This window comes from Panthera tigris, chromosome D2, assembly GCF_018350195.1.
Source record: "Panthera tigris isolate Pti1 chromosome D2, P.tigris_Pti1_mat1.1, whole genome shotgun sequence".
Lineage (NCBI taxonomy): Eukaryota > Metazoa > Chordata > Mammalia > Carnivora > Felidae > Panthera > Panthera tigris.
In genome coordinates this window covers 22,727,410-22,740,977 of record NC_056670.1, presented here as the reverse complement: position 1 = coordinate 22,740,977, position 13,568 = coordinate 22,727,410, and the positions used below count along the sequence as shown (strand labels likewise).

Genomic DNA, 13,568 nt, shown 5'->3' with positions numbered 1-13,568 from the left:
CAAAATTAGTGTAATTAGATTACTCTAGCCATGATTAGCTCCCAAGGGGATAAGGCACAGGTTAAGACCACAGGGGAAAGGGATCCTGAACTTAGTGCCTTCCCCTTTGATCAGTGGGGGTAGGAAGGGACTTGACATTTACAGAGAACATGCTTCATGTGTATAGCTCCATATCTTGTCATCCTTAAGCAGGAACTGAGACCCAGACAACTAGACATGGGAATAAGTCGCAGCAGGAAAGCTGCGGGCCTGGGAGGGGCTGCTGCAGGAACTCAGGGTTAAAAGAGATGTAGTCTCTAGAATCAGGTGGCTTGTGAGGTAGCAGAGCAGCCCCTGACTACCAAGGAATCAGCCTGATCCCTTCCTCTTTGTTACACTCACCCCTCCCCAACACGCTTTTCCTGTTACACTAGTTTAAAAGAAGAAAAATTGGAAACAACCTCAATTTCCAAAAAAACAAAGACTGTTTAATAAATTCAGGTGTTAGTGGCATATTATGCAGCTATTAAGATAATAATGAAGATGTATATGTAAGAACTGACATGGAAATATGTTCACAATTTATTAATTCATTGGTTCACCAAGTATGTGGCATACCTATTGTACATCAGGTTTAGAGCTGAGTGCTTCAGTGGTGAACGAAAGAGATCTGTCCTCAGGCAGCCTGCTTTCTAGTGAGAGATTCAGAAAATCAAAAAGTAACTAAACAAATATATCATGTAGCCTCAGGTGTGATAATTGCTAGGAAGAAGTATAAAGCAAGGGAAGGAAAAGGGTGGGTGGCAATGACATCTGACTGGATAAAGGGTTAAGACTGTGGACTAAGAACATTCCCAGGAGACAGAAAGTCAGTGTAAAAGCTCTGAATTGGAAGTCTGAAGGCCAGACCCATGGGTGGAAAGATCAAGGCTGAAAAGGAAGAAAAATAAGAGGTGGGTCAGAGAATGGAGAGAAAAAACTGCACTGATGGCTACAAACCGGAGGTGCCCTAGTGCCTTCACTGAGCTATCCTTCCCAAGGATGGTTCCCTGAAGGACACATCCTCCTGGAGCTTCCCAGAATGGTGTGCTCTACATATGCTAATACCCAGGGTGTCAAACGCATTGTTTCACATCCAATGGAGAGCATACAAGTCTGCCGGCACCTAAAAATGTTTAATTAAAAATAATACACTATGCGGGGCTAGTCAGTCACTTATGTGGGCTCTGTGTCGCCTTTGGGGCTTGAAGTTTTTAACTTCTGTTTTAAATCCAGTCCGTGAGCGTTCCAGGACCGGTCATGGTGGGGAAATTGGGAAAACATGCATTGTTGTTCACAAGAAACTCCCTGAGGGGGAGACTTTCTCTGGGGACACATCAGTGTTCCAATTCATCACCCTTTTCCCTCTTTGTTAGGGGTACCCTAGGCACAGAAGCCCTCTGTAAGTTTCACCACTTTGAACCACCTCCCATCACGTGGTATTGGTAACCTTTAAGGTCTGCTCCTCATCTGTATAGGGATTCTAATCCTTGATTCTTCAGTTGGAATATTTTTGGGAAATCCTGGGAAAAACCATTCCTCTTGAAGCCACAACTTCTTAGGCTATTAATAAGGACAATAATATTTATTTTTCCCACAGGGTGGCAGGATGGTTGATTAATAAATGCTTAAAGGGTGTTTTGACGATTACAAGTGTCAGCTATTATTGTGATTATTGTTAGCTGATCCTACAATCCAGAATTAGAATGAGCATCAGGTTACGGCTGACCCTTTCATCTTCGGTGCATACGTTCTATCCACTGGAGGAATTAAATTTAAACCCAGCATAATTAATTAATGTTTATGAAGCATGTTGTGAGTCTCAACTGCTCAACTCTCCAAGTGCAGTTATGAGAAACACCATAGCTTTGGTTTGAACCTTGTAACGATATTACATTCTGATTGGCTTCATTTACATTACAGATTGAGTACTCAGGGTCTCATTTCTGTATTCTGTGCAGTGCCCAGTAGCCTGCAGGCATATCATAGCTCTCCAATAAAAGCAGTAATAAAGTTGTAATCTCCTTTCCTTTTCTCTTGATTTGCCTCCATATTTTAAAAAAGTAGCCTAGAGAGGAAGAAAGATGCTCTCTTTGTTTTGGCAAAAGATAATTCAAAATCTTTGCTAATGAGAATATGGAATCTTCTTTCTCCTGCTTACCAATCAGGAAAATAAAAACTATTTACTCTAGGAAGTCTGGTTGTATCATTCTTAAATCATTTCTAGTTCACTAAGTGCTTTGAATAATGGAGAAGCTAGAGGACCCCTGATTTAATTTTGTCTCCTGTGTTTCTTTCGTATCTTTGAGCTCTCTGGCATTTAGGAGAATAGGGCAGAAGAGAGAGCTAAGGATGATTTTTTTTTAAAGAAAGCTATTAAAAGCTTTTACAAGAGACTTGAGCTTTAATAAAACCTCTCTGTATGCAGGAAGGCTAAATCTCCAGGGATTTGGAAAGAGGCAACCTCAAAGTTAAACATTTGAAGAGCAAACTAAATTCATGACGTTAACATCACTTCCTTTCTTCTCTCTCCCTTATCCTCCTTATAATAGATCCAACATTGGTTCAGCACAATCTTTCACCCCAAATCCCCAATAGATCACAGTATCAAATTCTAACAGCACATATTTGCCCAAAATTTTAGTTATAAAATATTATATTACATATGTGTTAGTTTTCTATTGTTGCCATAATAAATTACCATAAATGTAGTGACTTAAAACAGCAGCTATCTATTGTTTCACAGTTCTGTAGGTCAAAAGTACAGGCGCAGGTTGGATTAGCTGTTCTCTGATGCGGGTTTCACAAGGTTAAAACCAAGGTGTCTGTAGGGCTGTTGTCCTTCCTCAAAGCTCTGGAGATGTATTCTTCTCCAAGCTCATTCATATTGTTGGCAGAGTTCATGCCTATGTGGTTGTAGGACTGTGGTCCCCATTTCTTTATGGCTATTGGCCAGGGGTTATTCTCAATTTTTACAAGCTCCCCACGTTCCTTCACTCATGGCTTCTTTTCTCCATCTGCAACACCAGCAATGGTGGATCAAGTCTTCTTCAAGCTTTGAAACTTTCTGATCCCTCCTTTCTGCCTACCCCTCTGCTTCTCAGTTAAGAATATTCTCCTCTTGTGGTTAGATTAGACCCAGTTGAATAATCCAAACTCTCACCATATCAAGGTCTATAACTTCCAGTATGTCTGCAAAGTCTCTTTTGCCATGTAATATAACATAGTCACAGGTTCTAGGGATTAAGGCATAGGCATTGGTGGGGGGAGTCATTTTCCTGCCTGCTAGTCTATGGAATTATCATACTAGACAAGGAGATGAAAAATTTTATGGAGGAAAAACTTCAGGATCTCAGTAGCATATGTGATTTAACTCAGGTCACAGAGCAAATAAATGGCAGAGTTCAAGGGTAATGACTAAAATCCTTGTCTTACTTGCTATTTTTATAATTTGATTTTGATAAGAACTTAAAGGGTGCTTAGTAAGTGTCAGGTTCTCTACTAAGCCTGGGAACACAGGGATGAAAGATGAAATTTCTGCATTCAGGAGGTTCACAATTTTGTGGCCTACACTGACAAATATGCAAGAAATTTTAAATACGGTTTGTGAAGGCTTGATAAAGAATCCAGAAGGAATAGAATTTCAGGGAGGGAATGAGTGGGCATTAGGAAAGACTTCCCAAATGAGGTGATCTTTGAAAAGGCTCTTCAAGAACAAATAGGAGATCATCAGATATCCAGGGTATAGTGGGCATAGCACGTGCAAAGTCTTGGTGGCATGAAAGTATAGGATTCCTTCAAGAACCGGAAAATGGGATAAAGGGTACAGGTGGAGAAGAATTAACAGAGAAGCCGTTAAGAGTTGGTACAGCTAATTGTGTAAAGCTTTTTAAACATATATACTCACTCCTCCCTGCGCTGATTAGGGTCAGTTGTAGTATTTGAGCCAGGTGTGACATTATCCAATGAACATTCTAGAAAAGTACAAAATGAGGAGATTCAACTAAATGAGGGCTGAGCTGATGAATAACAATGACTATCATATTCAAGGCACTTGCTAGGGTTACAAAAATACAAATTATATGCTTTGGCTTTACAGATTATTTCGCCTTATGTCAGAACTCTTTTGGCTGCAAGAAGCAGAAAGCCAGTTCAAACTAACTTCGGCCAAGGAAGCAGAATTATTGATTCATATGACTGCAAATCATGAGGATATATGACTTCAAGCAGAGCTGGATCCAGGAGCTCAAATGATGTCATCGAGGGTCTCACTTCATCTCTGACTTCTGACCTCCTCTTTTGCAATCATTTCAGAGAGCTTTCCTTCTTGTTGCACCAAAAATGGCCAGCAGCAATTTTAGATTTACATTGACTTTACAGCTAACAATCCTAGAGAAAAGGGCATTTTCTTTCTCCTAGCATCCAGATGTTTCTGAAAAACAACTCTGATTGGCCTGGTTTACACATGCCCATCCATGGACCAATCACTCTGTTCACAGAGATGGAGTATTCTAAATAGCTTCCCTGACTTATACACCCACCTCTGTAAGGGAAACGTGGAGCCAACCTCATGCGATGGAATTGGAGTATTTTTTTTAATAGAGTAATGACAGACACTGAAAAAGAGAGTGAGAGGTGAATATTCTGGGTCTCCACTACACCAGTGCATACACATCGCCCGTGGGTTTTGTTAAAATGCAGATTGTGATTCGATAATGCTAGGGTGAAATTCTGCATTTTTAACAAGCTCCCAGGTGATGCTAATGCTGCCGATCCACGCACCAGGTTTGGAGTAGCGAGACACTGCTACCTATGGAGGGAACCAAGCAGAGCTTGCAGAAAGATAACCATAATAATAAAAAATGCAAATGGAAATTCGAGATGATGACAGAAGAGATGTGAAAAGAGGCAGTATTAAACAAACTGTAAAGGCTATAGTCACTATAGGAATTCAGAGAAGAGAGAATGTCCCGAAGCTAGGTCACCGGTACTCAAACTGTGGTCTGCAGTTTGACTCGGAACTTTTTCAAGAGGTCCGTGAGGTCAAAACTGTTTCAATAATAATGCTAAGATGGTATTTGACTCCCCCCACCCTCGACCCTCCCCCGGTCTACATGTAGTGATGGTGCAAAAGCAACGATCAAACAGCTGGCACCTTAGCATGCGTCAGGGCAGGGGCATCAAAGGGTACGGTGGCTTTAGAGGTCATATGCACCATGACCAGCCTTCACCGGGGAAAAAGAAAGGCAGAGAAAATGCCAGCTTTACTTAAGAATGCCCTTGATGAAGCGACAGAAATTATTAGTTTTATTAAATCCGAACTCTGGATTTTATTAAATCTTTTTAATATTCTATGTGGTGAAGAGGGAAGTGTGTGTGAAACATTTCTGCTGCATCCCAGAGCATAATGGTTGTCAGGAAGGAAACCCCTTGTGTGATTGTTACAAGCTGAACTGACAAACTGTAATTATTCTGACTTGAGTATTTGAACATTTTCTTACGAATAAACAGGTGAGCCTCCTACTTCCAGGAAAACAAATGACAACATTCATTCTTAATGATAAAATTGGCGCTCTCAAGATAAAATTAGAATTTCAGAAAATGTTTATCTGTTACCATGAGCTTCAAAGTATTTCAATTCTGAAAGGCTTTTCTGGTAAGATTGATGGTATATGAATTAATAACTGTGTTTTTTGACATTGCTGTGTCATCATTTGGATTGTTTACATAATTCAGCGAGTCAAATTTTCCAAATGACGATGCATAACGTTACAAAATTATGCATGGGTAAAAAAAAAACATTGAAAGTACAAGACAGATATATAGATATAATTACAATGAGTGCAAAAAACTCACTGATATTGTTTCCGATTCCATATTGCAACTAACCTTTAAGAAACTACCACTTTCCAGGTTTGAGTATATTATCAAAAAAGAATATACAAAATTGTCTAAGAAGGCTGTTAAAACACTCTTCCTTTCCAAAATATCTGTGGGGGCCAGATTATCTTCACATACTTCAGCCAAAACATGTATTGTAGCAGATAAATGCAGTAGGTGATAGGAGAACTCAGCCATATTGTCTGAAATCAGACATTAGAGGGATTTGCAAACAATGCCACGCTTGTCACTAATGGTTTTACTTATTCATTTTTGACTTTGGCAAATGTAGTTATTTTTTCATAAAAAGATGTCATTTATTTTAGCATCCATTTGTTTTAATGTTATTTTTAATGGCATGAACAGAAATATTTACATTTTTCTCTTTTTAAATGTTCCAATTCTATAAATAATTGTTTATATAATCCACATAAACAAAAGCTCTTTGGGGTTCTTCATAGTTTTTCAGAATGTAAAGTGGTTCTGAGACCAAAAAGTTTAAGAACTACCAGACAAAGCTTATCAGAAAAGCTTGAAGTTGGCTAGGTTTTTACTGCCATTTAATCATGGAGTATATTATAATAGAGCAAACACATGGGTTCTTACTCTTAGCATAATCTTGTGTTTTTAATGGGGTCTAGTTAATCTTTTGAGTATGATATCTAGAATAGAACCTATGCCTTTAGAATCTTTCAGACAAAAACAAAAACAATTCATCATCCCCTAACAAATACCAAAAATACCTAGAGTTGTTCTATTTAAATGCTCCTGAATAGAATAGGGCTAAATATTTCCCCGTTTATTTAAAATATGATTTTTCAAAATAAAATTTAGAGACCAAGTCTCTCCCATTTCTGAAATACATACTATTTGGGCAGAGTTTCCTTTTGTTCTAGTTTTTGATTGCTTTTTGGGATGTCAAACATAGTTAAATAGTTGTTTGGAGTTAGAAGTTCTATTTGTTGGCACTTGGCTTTCTCTTCTAATGCTACTACAGGTTGGATCACTGGAGAGTTGGTTGATAGATATATTCAAACCAAGGTTACCACCTCAGTCTGAGGTGATGAAGCTCCTTATATGCATAGCTATAGCCCTTCTACCTAAAAATAAAACGTTAGAAAATTCAAACTTCCACAACTGGATTTGTACCACTGATTTATATTCCAAGTGTTTTTCTAGATGCCTTACAAATATTGACACCTTTAAATCTCATAACAATCTTCTGAAGGACCGATGAAATTGAAGATCATAGTTCAAAGTCACATAGCTACTGAGTGGTAGGGAGCCTGGGGCCACCTGGCTGAAGAGATTTTTAAATGTTTATTTATTTTGAGCAAGAGAGAGCATGAGCAGAGAGAGAGGGACAGTGAGAATCCCCAACAGTCTCCATGCTATCAGCGCAAAGCCTGATGTGGGGCTCAAACCCACACACCATGAGATCATGACCCGAGCCAAAATCAAGAGTTGGACGTAACTGACTGAGCCATCCAGGTGCCCCAAATTGGGGATAAATTTTAAAATAACTTTTCTAATCAAGAGTTCCTTAATTTTTGGGGGAATAATTTTAATTAGGATTTGTTTGTGATTTGGACACATACCCTATACTTATAAGAATTCCAAGAAGAGATTCAGGAGAGGCTGAAGCTACAGGAAATAGAAGTTAAAATGATGTAGAGTTGGCAGAAATCTGTCATGCTCCTCAAAGTCTGCCAACAAAATTACCACCAAAGGCAGAAATATGCAAACCTGGTTCTCTGTTACTAGTGACAAATGACTTTAACTTTTGTACTTTATCTTGTAAATGCTCTTGAATTTTGCATAATATAATACTTTGCTTTAGTATAGTAATCATTTTTTTAAAAAGACTTCTCATTGAATAAAAATGATTCTCCAAGAAAATCCAGTGCTACAGTTCTTTGTGTCTTGAAGAGGTCCCTACTACACAGTCCCAATCTTAGAAAAGCCTTGCTCTGTAGAATACTTTTGGAAGACCATGGAGGATTATCTCTTTTTGGTATCTCCTCTTCGTGCACTATTGCTCAGGGACCCTGTACTAGCACTAATACGTTGCATAGCTCCAAATAAATTGATAGCAAGAGGGAACCAGGAGGCAACTCCATAAGCCAGTTAGGTTTGGCAAAGGCCCCTTTCACTGCTTCTTTTATTTATTTTTTTAATTTTTAATGTTTATTTATTTATTTATTTTGAGAGAGAGAGAGAGGAATAGAGAGAAAGTAGTGGAAGAGCAAAGAGAGAGGGAGACAGGATCCCAAGCAGGCTCCGTGCTGACAGATGCGGGGCTGGAACCCATGAACTGTGAGATAATAACCTGAGAAGAAATCAAGAGTCCCACAGATGCTTAACTGACTGAGCCACCCAGGCACCCCTCTCCTTTTAACTCACACCCATGGTTATAGAGTCAAATGTCTAAAGGGACTAGGCAGGCAGCAAGAAGGAGTGAAAGAAGCAAGGTATGAGTGGTATAGGAGATGGTGGGGACTTGGGCACACTGCACATGGACTATATTTTTTTTTGTTTACTTATTTTTGAAAGAGAGAGAGCACAAGCAGAGAGGGGCAGAGAGAGAGGGAGACAGGATCTGAAGCAGGTTCTGTGCTGACAGCAGAGAGCCCGATGTAGGGCTCAAACTCACAAACCATGAGATCATGACCTATGTCAAAGTCAGATGCTGAACCAACTGAGCCACGCAGGCACCCCATGCACATGGACTATTGAATGTGAACTGCACTATATACCCTCCGCTCAGGAAGACTGGGCGCCAGGTTTCTCTGGTATTCTGATTATTTTTTTTAACTAGAGGAATAAGGGATTTCTATTATTATATAAAATATTTTTTTTAATTTTGGTAAACAATTCAATTTTATAAAATACATGACCAGCCAAAAGAGTTTCAGACCTCTGGCCTCTGATGTACATTCCTCCAGAAAATGAAGGAACATTTATGTTGTCGAGTTATGCCTTTGGTTGGTAGATGGATACTCTGGCTATGTGTGTCAGGAAAGGTGTGAGAAGAGAAACTTCTGTCCTCTGATCATAAAGTTTTTGTTTCTGTCTACTTACAAGTCCCAAGAGGGAGAATGAAGATGACTCTCCTTAAACAGGATAATATCATCTTTATGGTGCCGCCATCTGGGGAATACACGTTTCTTTTGTTCTCTCTTTAGTGTAAAAGGGGAACAACTATTTCCCATTCTCCGAAAATTCTTTTTGTATTTTGACATAGTTATGAAGGCTGTCCCTGCTCACATTCTTGCTCTCCTCAGACAAAATAGCCCCAAATCCTCTAATATTTCCTCAAGGATTTTTCTTTTTACATTTTAATTATCTTCATTATAGACCTCTGGACTCTCTCCAAGTTTCTTGTATCTTGCTTATAATGTGGTCACACTGGAACAACTTGTTCTCATAAAAGCTCAGCCAACGCTAAATACAGATAGAAGATTATTTGCAATTACTCATGTCATGTCTTTGTGTTATTTTCAAGCAGGATTGTATTTCTGACTGATACCTTAAAACTTGTAATCAATCTTGCTACAAGCTTCATATAATTTCTGCTATTTTTGTGCATAGCCAGGCCTTTTGTATTCTTATGCCATAATTTGTGACATTCACTTCATTATAATTCACCCTGTGCAATTTCCTTTATGTTTATTTTTTTTCTCTGTATCTGGAATGCCAGAACTTTCATGCCAATATCTAAATAGTGCCCAATACACAATAGGTGCTTAAGATAAATTTGCTGAGTGAAATAACTCAAATATGATTTAGGGAATATGTCCCACAAAAAAATTTTATTGAATCAAGTAGAAGCTCCTGGTATATTTTTCCAAAATACTAAAGCTTTAAATTCTATTTAGAGAAAGATTTGTGTCTAAGTCTTGGCTTTTGCTTCTTATTAGCTATTTGATTTGAATAAGTTATTTAAATTCCTAAGCCTTTGTTTCTAAGTTATTGTAACATTTATATGAGATATTGCATGTAAAATGCTTGGATGCATTCTTGGTACATAATGAATCCCCCTCTCCCACCCCCCGCCAACCCAAGATGCTAGGTTAAGAAGAAAAATGTAACAACCAAAACAAGGAGCACAATATCTGAATAAAAGAAGGGGGAGTTATTTTTTATCTCAATTCTCTTCTGAAAAGTCTAATGCTGGAAATTATTTCTGGGCCCTAAAAATTCTTGGTCATGGTATCCCCTCTTGATACTTCACTTTCTCATCTTTCTGCTTGAAGTAAATGCATGGCATAAATGTTTAGTCCCAGTAAAATACTCCCTACACAATGTTAGCATTTAAAATCATCAGTATCATTAGTTTCATCTTTTTCCTATATCTTCATGAGATCAAAATCTAAATGGAAAATAGAGCCCATTGGTGCAAAAAATAAGTGTACAACTGCTATTGAAATGCTTTAAGGAAGGAACACCTGGGTGACTCAGTCAACTAAGACTCTGACTTAACCTACTGAGCCACTGAGGGGCCCCTCTCCTTTTAATTTACACCCATGGTTATACAGTCAAACTTCTAAAGGGACTAGATCATAGTCTCACAGTTCATGGGTTCGAGACCCACGTTGGGCTCTGTGCTGACAGCTCGGAGCCTGGAGTCTGCTTCAGATTCTGTGTCTCCCCCTCTCTCTGCCCCTTCCCCACTCACACACTCTTTCTCAAAAATAAACAAAAATTTTAAAAAACGCTTTAAGGAAGAATATCTGCACATACAAAGAAGGATGGTCCCTTTTCAAGGAAAGAAGCAGGCTTTATCCAGACTGTGCTAAGGAGGAGGTGCTGGGCAAGTGTTTCCTGAGTGATGGTGGCAGTGATGGTGGTAGTGATGGAGGCACGCGCACCATCTCATGTCACAGAGAAAAGGGCTTGGCCACCACAGAAACAACAGAGTATTAGGTATTCCAGTGAGTATCAGGCTGTGGCGAAGCCTTAGGAATGACAGGAAAAGTAAAAGGAAATGACAGTTAGGAAGTGATTCACAGCAACATGAAAATAACAAACTGGCAGACTTCACGGATGCTAAAATTCACAATTCTAAAATGGTCACCAATTTAACTCCTGAAGTGTGTGTCTCAGCAGAAATCGCAGAGTAAAGTGAAGATTTACAGTTTCTTTAGCAGGAGGTGAGTTGCTCAGGAGCAAAACTTTTATAAGGCTTATTAATTGTCATCAAATGATAGTATTTAGGGATGGCGTCTGTTAGCACCAGTTACTATAAGGTGATAACTCACATAAAGTTTATATTAGGCTTAGGATTCATTAGAATAATTTTTGAAATCCAGATGACCCTGCAGCAATTTTCATTTTCAGCCACGATAGTAGATCATTTCCTACTCAGAACTACTTCAAAATGATAATGTGTCCCAAGAACACACTGAACTTCATTTCCATACCTTTCCAGTTTTACCTTTTCTGGGAAAAGGTCACTGACAATGAGATAAATACAATCAGAAGGCTTTATAGTCATCACTATTCTGTTAGACTTATTGATTAGAATAAGTCAATTAAATAATTAAAAATTATTGGATTCAATTTTTTCATATTGAGAAACACAGCACACTTGAATTTATAATATACTTGTGCCAATTTGTTGTGTGTATTGGCTTGGGATGAATAAATATGAAGGTTCCTGGAAAAATAGTGAAACTGACAGGTCTAGGAATGAAGTGATAGAATTTTGTATTGGTTTTAGTATTTGTTAGGCAAAAGCTCTGAGCCTCATTCTTCCCTTCAGTGAAATGGGAATGATTTCACAGTGATGTCACAGTGTTGTTTATTAGGATGATGATGATAAAGAAGGTCACAAAAATCCACAGGGCTGAATGGACACACATAAAGTTCTACCGCTATTGCCATAGCCACTAATTCTACCTCTGCTACTATGCCTGCTGTTACCACTGCCAGCACCTCCACTAACAGCACTACTCTTCTGTTGGGTTTGCTTCAGGCAGCTACTTCTCATCCTGGGTTTGAATAGGATTAAAATACAGATAAACAGTGGGGCCTGGGTGGCTCAGTGGGTTAAGTGGCTGACTTCAGCTCAGGTCATGATCTCTCAGTCCATGAGTTTGAGCCTGCGTCGGGCTCTGTGCTGATAGCTCGGAGCCTGGAGCCAGCTTCTGTTTCTGTGTCTCCCTCTCTCTCTGCCCCTCCCCTATTCGCACTGTCTCTCTCTACCTTTCAAAAATGAATAAATATTAAAAAAAATTTAAATACAGGTAAACCATATCTATACATTCTTCCAGCTTCCGACTCCTATATCATTAAAAATAATGAAAGATTATAGGAAACATAGTAATATGCTTTTATATGTGTATTTTTAATAAAACTGATGCATTTCATTATTTAAATTGTCGAAAAATAATACGGAACTGTAATGTATGAAGTATGTGAACAAAGGGGAGAATGACGGTCAGTCTTCTATTATTCCCCCACCCCATCTCACCCCCGGCCCATGCATTCTCCAAAGATTACAGGGTCTGAATTTTCTCAGTCTCCTGCTCTCAAGGTTAGACGTTTTAGGAATAGAATAAATACATTTTGAATGTAAACTGTTTGATGCTATGCAAGTTTCTATATAAGTAAGTTAGCAGGTAAAGACCTTCAAATATTTTGCCGTCCAGTGCAGAGACAAAACTAACCTGGAATCATGCCATTGAGCAGATTTGGAGTGTGTGTTAGACACAGAGCAGAGGACTGGCTACACTGACAAGTATGAATTCTCGGCTCTCCTTTTTGCTGGCTGTTGCTCTCTTCCATCTACATTGACTGTTATATTAGCCCTCGTTTTATTTTTAACAGATTTTCAGATTATCTTACAGTGACTTTAACCTTTCTAATTTATTTCTTCTGGAATGTGTTTGTTATTCCATATATAACAACATATTGTTGTTATTACAACAATCCAATGGATCTGAATCCTGCTGTAGTGTTCCTGCAGGGAATTCCATCCATCTTAAATGGAATGGCTGGAGATCTGAGAGGCTAGATAAGGCAGACAGGGATGTAAATTGGGCCTTCCAAAGATTGTCCAAGATTAAAATCAAGTGGCTGCATTGTGGTAAAATCTGGTTGTTGATACTGGTAGGAATAAGGCTACGTATATGTATAGCCTGCATAGGCAGGAGTCATAAAAGGGTAATGCATCAAGAAGACATAAAAAATATATTTTCATTTCAAATGACAGCTTAAGCATTTCTCCATGTAAATTTAAATGACTATGATAATCATAGATGTACCATTTACCTTGTATTGTTGTGCCTTGTATTGTTTCCAATGTTGTATTACAAATAATGGCTACAGAGGGTGCAAAAAGACATCTTAATATTTGTGTTATTTCATGAGAATAGAGTCCCTGGGGTAAAAGTTCAAGTCAAAGAATATGAAAATTGTAATGACACATATACAGTAGTGTCTAACTGCCAGACTCACAACAATTTAACTTACTACATTGATGCTTGAGATGGCCCATCTCATTCCTTCCTCCACTTCCCTTCTTACTCTTCAATCTCAGTTTGATAAATATCTAAAATGTATAAAGAACTCATGCAAATCAACAGCAAAGAATCCAAACAATGTGATTAAAAAAATGGGCAGAGGAACTGAATAGACATTTTCCAAAGAAGACACAAATGGCAGGT

The 13,568-nt window shown here is 38.5% G+C and overlaps 1 long non-coding RNA gene across 1 annotated transcript in view; it reads right to left on the bottom strand.

Annotated features, from left to right (window-relative positions):
* Nucleotides 1–589: 589 nt before the first annotated feature.
* The window catches only part of LOC122231832, a 29,158-nt gene continuing 16,179 nt past the window's right edge, over nucleotides 590–13,568 (bottom strand). The window contains exons 3-4 of the long non-coding RNA XR_006209085.1: nucleotides 3,926–3,992; nucleotides 590–671 (exon numbers count right to left, since the gene is read on the bottom strand). This is a non-coding gene — a long non-coding RNA (uncharacterized LOC122231832). The remainder of the gene's footprint in view (nucleotides 672–3,925; nucleotides 3,993–13,568) is intronic.